Source organism: Oncorhynchus masou, chromosome 7 (genome assembly GCF_036934945.1).
Source record: "Oncorhynchus masou masou isolate Uvic2021 chromosome 7, UVic_Omas_1.1, whole genome shotgun sequence".
Taxonomy (NCBI): Eukaryota; Metazoa; Chordata; class Actinopteri; order Salmoniformes; family Salmonidae; genus Oncorhynchus; species Oncorhynchus masou.
The window spans coordinates 29,255,459-29,262,600 of NC_088218.1; the positions used below are offsets into that span (position 1 = coordinate 29,255,459).

At 46.2% G+C, this 7,142-nt stretch overlaps 1 long non-coding RNA gene and 1 pseudogene across 7 annotated transcripts in view; one reads left to right on the plus strand and one right to left on the minus strand.

Annotated features, from left to right (window-relative positions):
- Window positions 1-312, minus strand: part of LOC135543624 (uncharacterized) — a 4,772-nt gene extending 4,460 nt beyond the window's left edge. For 2 of the 7 annotated variants that reach the window (XR_010456238.1, XR_010456235.1), the window contains exon 1: window positions 1-312. This exon is cut by the window's left edge and continues 159 nt beyond it. This is a non-coding gene — a long non-coding RNA (uncharacterized LOC135543624). The other 5 variants (XR_010456237.1, XR_010456234.1, XR_010456233.1 and 2 more) reach the window with 4 other exon arrangements.
- A 4,639-nt stretch (window positions 313-4,951) lies between these two features.
- LOC135543100 (DNA ligase 4-like) lies at window positions 4,952-6,833 on the plus strand (annotated as a pseudogene).
- The last annotated feature ends 309 nt before the right edge of the window (window positions 6,834-7,142 follow it).

Below are 7,142 nucleotides of genomic sequence, written 5' to 3' on the forward strand. Positions count from 1 at the left end.
GCTGCCTTCGTAAGATAAGTCAAATCAAACTGAAATAATTAACAGGCTGAACGTACATTTATGTGACTAACTAGCTAACTTTAGCTTGCTAACTCAGTGACCGGTGATGCACCTATTCCTGTTTACAGTGTGTGCGTCCCTTCCCACGTCCTGCACGGAGAAGCTGCACTGAATCAACATGTGGCCTGAATTATATCACATCCGGGTTGGTTGACAATGCATGAGAAACTGTTTAGGGCCATGCGGTGCTGCCACCCGCGTGCGGGCCTTGTCCAGCGCGTCATCGACTGTGCCACCAAAGCATGCTCAAGTGACAAAATCGAAGTTGATATCTTCGTTTATAAACCAGGGTCGCTCTCCACAACTCCCTCCTTTCAAAGTGCGCGTCCTCACACTAGACCATAGGACCCAGTCTTACAAGACCGCGGTCACTGGCCAAGGATGCCAGGTCTGATCCCTTCCAACACCAATGTAATGAAACAGGCAAAAATCACATCTCGAACCCTCAAAGTCCAGCGCGCCATTGACTGCCACAAAAGCCTGCTCAAGTGGCAGAGTCGAAAATCCATGTTCATAAACCAGGGTCGCTCCAATATCTTTGACATTTCTAACTAGCTTTCATTGGGAAGGCAGATATAGCGTTTTTATCAAAAGCAATCACGTTTACATTTGACAAAACAATCCTACTCATTACTCCACTTGCTATTTACTTCACGTTTAATTTGAGCCAATTTCGCCATGGGCTTGGAATAGGGCACCTGGCTCATGCCTGGGAGGCGGTTCCAAAACGAATGCGACCAATTTTCACACACGCCAACTCGGGGCTCCCGGGCCAGAATAATTTAATCCCGTTTCTGAATCTGACTCTGAGTTCCTCCCCTACGAATTCTAGAATGAAAAAACATTCTAACCATTATGATTGGTCCCAGAAATCGATGGTCTGGGCCAGAGCCAGAACACACGTGGGTAAAGTAGTGGTTAGAAAATTTGTCAAAGGCTTTTATGATCCGATCACTGGTTATTTTGTTTTGTACAATGCTCCTTATTTTGACATGGAAAAAAATACTTAAATGATGGCAGTTTAGACTGATCTATGTAGTGAACATAGAGCAGTGGGAGAATTCACTTTGATTCATCAGGCAAATCTTTTAAGGAGAGCCTGTGATATCTTGAGTAGGTTGCATAAGAGGGAGATGTTCTGTGACCTCATGTCCATGGTTGACTGGAACTGGGACAAGTACTGGGACAAGTTCCAGTGTGTGTTGTAATGTGCTCAGTTGTTCTCAGTTCCCAAATCCCAAATCCCAGAGGCCTGAAAAGGTGTAGGGGGAAAAGTTTTTGGAAAGGGAGAAAATGTCAGTCAAAATTTAGAAATTCCACCCCTGGTCCTTGTATGGAACAGTGTCACACCCTGATCTGTTTCACCTGTCTTTGTGATTGTCTCACCCTTCTCCAGGTGTCACCAGTTTTCCTCATTAGTCCCTGGGTACTTATTCCTGTGTTCCCTGCTTGTCTGTTGCCAGTGTGTCTTGTTTGTCAAGTCAACTAGTGTATTGCTGTCTGTTCTCCTGCTTCTTCCCTTTGCTCTGTTTTGCTAGCACCCCCAAAATGTTGATACATTTCTTGTGATGGAAAATCAAGTCAGAAATTTTAAAGTGCAAAATACAAACCTCAGAAGCATTTTTAAACCTCAAATACACTGCATTGCAGAATAGTTATCCTGCAACAGGCTGGTCAAATTAAGATCCAACATCTGTAGATGATCTGGTGGAATGACAATGAGATCAAAAGTGATACACACACAGACACAGATATTGTGTGGAGATCAATCTAAATTTAGTAGAAGTATGCTCTGCACTGTCTGGCTCTCACTGCCAGTAGAATAAAGCAAACACAGCAGGACTATCCACACCACTGGCGTACCTCACGCCCTCGCAATGTGGGCAGGACTATGAGCTCTTGGGGGCCCTCAACCCAATACCAAGATAGCATATGAACATCTCATAAGCCATGTTCCTTGCTCAGACAATGCGAGTGGGCCTCGCAAAACTGTAGTACGCCACTGCCACACACACACACACACACACACACACACACACACACACACACACACACACACACACACACACACACACACACACACACACACACACACACACACACACACACACACACTGTGTAAGGTGTGTACTACCCTGTCTCCGACCTGCGTGTTGTATGATGTTTACGCTGCTGCATATACAGATGGAGGCAGATTAAATAAAACCTGCATTGGCAACGTTGATGCACTATCTTTGTTTACACAACTACTGCTAGCAGCACATACCTATAGGTGTCTCAACTGGGAGCCTACATCTGTGAGGCTTGGTATTTTTACCATACTTAACACAATTTTGTACCAGGTCATATTTAAGCCACAAAAATGCTAAATGAAAATATGCCCCAAAGTAGACCCCAAAATGTCATTCTTATAATGCTACTATGAAAATACTGCCATGTGGTTTGATATCATTTTTGTCTTAGGAGTTTTGTGTCAAGCCTGTGACTTTGTTTTCTGTAACTTGTCTGTGGCACTTGTTCTCCGCAACAGTTTTAATGAGGGATGGATCATCCATCACTGTTTCTGGGATATAATTACTGCAGCAACTCTCTCCACTGGCTTCCAGTTGAAGCTCGCATCCGCTACAAGACCATGGTGCTTGCCTACGGAGCTGTGAGGGGAACGGCACCGCAGTACCTCCAGGCTCTGATCAGGCCCTACACCCAAGCAAGGGCACTGCGTTCATCCACCTCTGGCCTGCTCGCCTCCCTACCATTGAGGAAGTACAGTTCCCGCTCAGCCCAGTCAAAACTGTTCGCTGCTCTGGCCCCCCAATGGTGGAACAAACTCCCTCACGACGCCAGGACAGCGGAGTCAATCACCACCTTCCGGAGACACCTGAAACCCCACCTCTTCAAGGAATACCTAGGATAGGATAAGTAATCCTTCTCACCCCCCCCCTTAATGATTTAGATGCACTATTGTAAAGTGGCTGTTCCACTGGATGTCAGAAGGTGTTCACCAATTTGTAAGTCGCTCTGGATAAGAGCGTCTGCTAAATGACTTAAATGTAAATGTAAATGTAAGTCCGTATTCATAAAGCGTCTCAGAGTAGGAGTGCTGATCAGGATTGATAAATACCTCCCCTGGTATTAGAACCATAACAGTCCCAGTAGAAGCTTACTTACAGTTAAGTCAAGATCCAAATATGTTCCATATCCAGCACCTCTGTGACAAACAGGGTACAAACCTGCCAGTCCCAGATGATACAACCCCCCCCCCCCACATACCCCTTCAAATCCTATCCTGCATTCCCCCCTCACCCTGGCGTGAGCAGAAGCATGCCATGGCATTGGGCAGCAGCAGCAGTAGCTGACGTCACATGTTTACCATCTTCTAGGTCGGCGCTCAATCTACCTCGCTCTCTGACTGTGGCACATAGAGCACTGTTACACAACCTCTGTTCTGAACCTAGCTAACTCTGCAGTCCTATGCTATGACTGACCGTGGATGTTAGTTTAGCTCAAGCATAGGCCTATATCCCTGTCAGGCATCTGCTCCTGAGTGGCACAGTGGTCTACAGTGGTCGACACTGCATCTCAGTACAAGAGGCATCACTGCAGTACCTGGTTTGAATCCAGGCTGCATCACATCAGGCTGTGATTGAGAGACCCATAGGGTGGCGCACAATTGGCCCAGCGTTGTCAGGGTTTACGGGGTAGGCCATCATTGTAAATAAGAATTTGTTCTTAACTGACTTGCCTAGTTAAATAAAGGTTAAAATAAATAAATAAAAATAAAGGAGCCATGTCCCCCTATATTAACCAACATTGTCTGTCCTGCGGCTCCATCTATTCCTGGTTGGCTTCACTACTGCAGCTTCCTGGGTGGTTTCACCACTGTTGACTCAGAACTATGCTGCTCTCTCTCTCACACACACATGTAGGGGGAGAGGAGGCCCTCTATTGGGCAAAGATGAATTAGCAAACCAGATAACCTGCTTCAGAGGTAGAAGTTGCCCCCGAAGCACAGATTTAGGATCAGATTGCACTACCCCGAATTCTTACCTTAACCATTAGGAGTATGAAACAATATCTGACATTCTATCAGTGTCAGGGTATGACCAACGAGTGTCTCTGCATCAAATGCACACCCTATAATTATTATAATATTATAAATAAATGGAGTGAAGACCCTGCTTGTCTCTTTGTGTAATCATAGATATATTGGTCACTGGTTGAACTACATTACCAGTCAAAAGTTTGGACACACCTACTCATTCAAGGGTTTTTCTTTCTTTTTTCTACATTGTATAATAATAATGAATACATCATAACACATATGGAATCATGTAGTATCATGCCCCAGGGCAGTGATTGGGGACACTACCCTGTGTAGGGTGCTGTCTTTCGGATGGGACGTTAAACGGGTGTTCTGACTCTCTGAGGTCATTAAAGATCCCATGGCACTTATCGTAAGAGTAGGGGTGTTAACCCCGGTGTCCTGCCTAAATTCCCAATCTAGCCCTCAAACCATCACTGTCACCTAATAATCCCCAGTTTACAATTGGCTCATTCATCCCCCTTCTCTCCCTTGTAACTATTCCCCAGGTTGTTGCAGGTAAATGAGAACGTGTTCTCAGTCAATTTACCTGGTAAAATAATGAATAAATAAAATTAAAATAAAATTAAGTAACCAAAAAAGTGTTAAACAAATCATGCATATTTTAGATTTTAGATTCTTCAAAGTAGCCACTCTTTGCCTTGATGACAGCTTTGCACACTCTTGGCATTCTCTCAACCAGCTTCACCTGGAATGCTTTTCCAACAGTCTTGAAGGAGTTCCCACATATCTTGAGCACTTGTTGGCTGCTTTCCCTTCCCTCTGCAGTCCATCTCATCTCAAACCATCATGCACCAGGTGGAGAAGCAGATGGGCAACAGTACCTTCTTCATAGAGACCAAGCTGGACAACGATGGCGACGTCTACAAATCGCCGCTAGATGGCTCCCTGACGCCTTTAATCCACAATGTCTTCAAGCCCCATGTAGTCAACTGCATCCTGGATGGGGAGATGGTCTACAACCCCACCGCTGACACCTTCATGCAAAAAGGAAGCAAGTTTGACTTCAAGAGACTAGTGAACGACTCTGAGCTGCAGACGGTGCTTTTGCGTTTTCGATGTACTTCTTGTGAACGACCACAAGTTTGGCAATGAGATGTTGAAGGAGCGCCACAACAACCTTCAGACGGTCTCCACTCGTGTTAAAGGGTGGATACACGTGGTTCTGAAAACAGAGGCCGAAACCATGCAACCATGAACTACCCTCAATGGAGCCATTGATGGAGCTAACAGGGAGGAGGACATCATGGTGAAAGATCCCTGATCCATCTACAAGCCCGATAAGTGAGGTGAGGGCTGGCTCAAGCCGGAGTAAGTTGATGGCTTGATGGATGAGTCCGACCTGTTGATTGTCGGAGGCTACTGGGGAAAAGGAAGGCGAGGTGGTGGTATGATGTCTCATTTACTTGTCGCGGTGGCCAAAGCTCCGAAGCCTGGAGAGAAACCCTCCGTCTTCCACAAGCTCTGTCGCATCGGGTCTGGCTACACCATGAATGAGCTCTACGACTTGGGGCTGAAGCTGGCCAAGCACTGGAAAGTCTACCGGAAGAACGACCCTCTGGCCTCTTTCCTGTGTGGGAGGCAGAGACCGGAAGTCAATATTGACCCATGCAACTCGGTCATCATCCAGGTGAAGGCAGCAGAAACAGTCAATTGTGACATGTACAAAACCAACTGCACGCTATGCTTCCCCAGAATCGAGAAGATCCGGCAGGACAAAGAGTGGCACCAGTGCATGACTCCAGTTGAGCTCAATCAGTTTCACAACAAGCCGTCTGGGAAGGTGTTCTCGCGCCACCTCCGCATCAATGACAATGACGAGCCCGAAAAGAAGATGCGAAAGGCACCGGCAGCATCCAAGCCCAAGAAGTCAGTCGGCGTAATGGACCACTTCAAGTCCCAGGAACTATCTGACGTCATCAAGGAGACAAACATGTTTGAGGACGTGGAGTTGTGTGTTATGGACGCAAATGAGGCGCACCCCAAGGCGGAGCTAGAGAAAGCAGTGGCCCGATGTAGTGGTTTTGTGGTCCAGAACCAGGGACTGGACACCTACTGTGTGATCGCTGCTGTGGAGAACATACATGTGAAGAACCTGATCTTTTCAGACCAGCACGACGGGGTGTGGGCTGCCTGGCTGCTGGAGTGCCTTCACAGGAAGCAGGTGGTGCCATGGAAACTGTGTCACATGATACACATGTTGCCCTCCACCAAGGAGTACTTTGCCAAGGAATACGACTGCTATGGAGACAGCTACTTTGTGGACACGGACGAGCAGCAGCTGAGGGAAGTCTTCGGTCGGATTTGTAGCGTGGACACTTTGACGGCACAGTGCATCGCTAAGTTGGAGGAACGCTATAGCTGGGATGACCTCCCCACTAGCATGTTCGGACCTTTCAGGGTCTACCAGGACAGGTACGCAGACATAGGAGACCCTAAAAGCACCTGTCTGGACACACCTGTCTGGGCTCTGGAATTCCGCTTACACGGAGTTACAGTAGTGGAGAAGCTCGGGGTCCCTCATGTCATAGTGGTGGAGGAAACAAAAGTGTTGGCTTTAAGAACCCTCAGACGACTATTTACCAAAAGGTTTAAGATTGTTAGAGAGTCATGGGTAACAGAGTCTACCAAAGAAGGGTTTTTGCGGAATGACAATGTCTACCTAGTGTGATGGTTAAAGCCAATCCATTAAGTTATCTAATGCAAGCACTGGACACTCAGCACATTATGATTGACACATCTCTGGGATTGTAATATTTTGTTTTAATCCATTTTAGAGTGTAAATAAATGTTTGTTTTAAAGGGTTTTCTGAATCAGAAGGCAGCGGTATGCAGTGTTTTTCTACACATTTGAATATGGATAAAGGGAACTCAAGGATATAGTGTAGGCCTATTTCTAATGGTGTATCTACTGTAATTGAGGTAAAGCTATTTCAATGTCCTTACCAATCCAGACTATTGTGTTAAGATATTTAAAGAC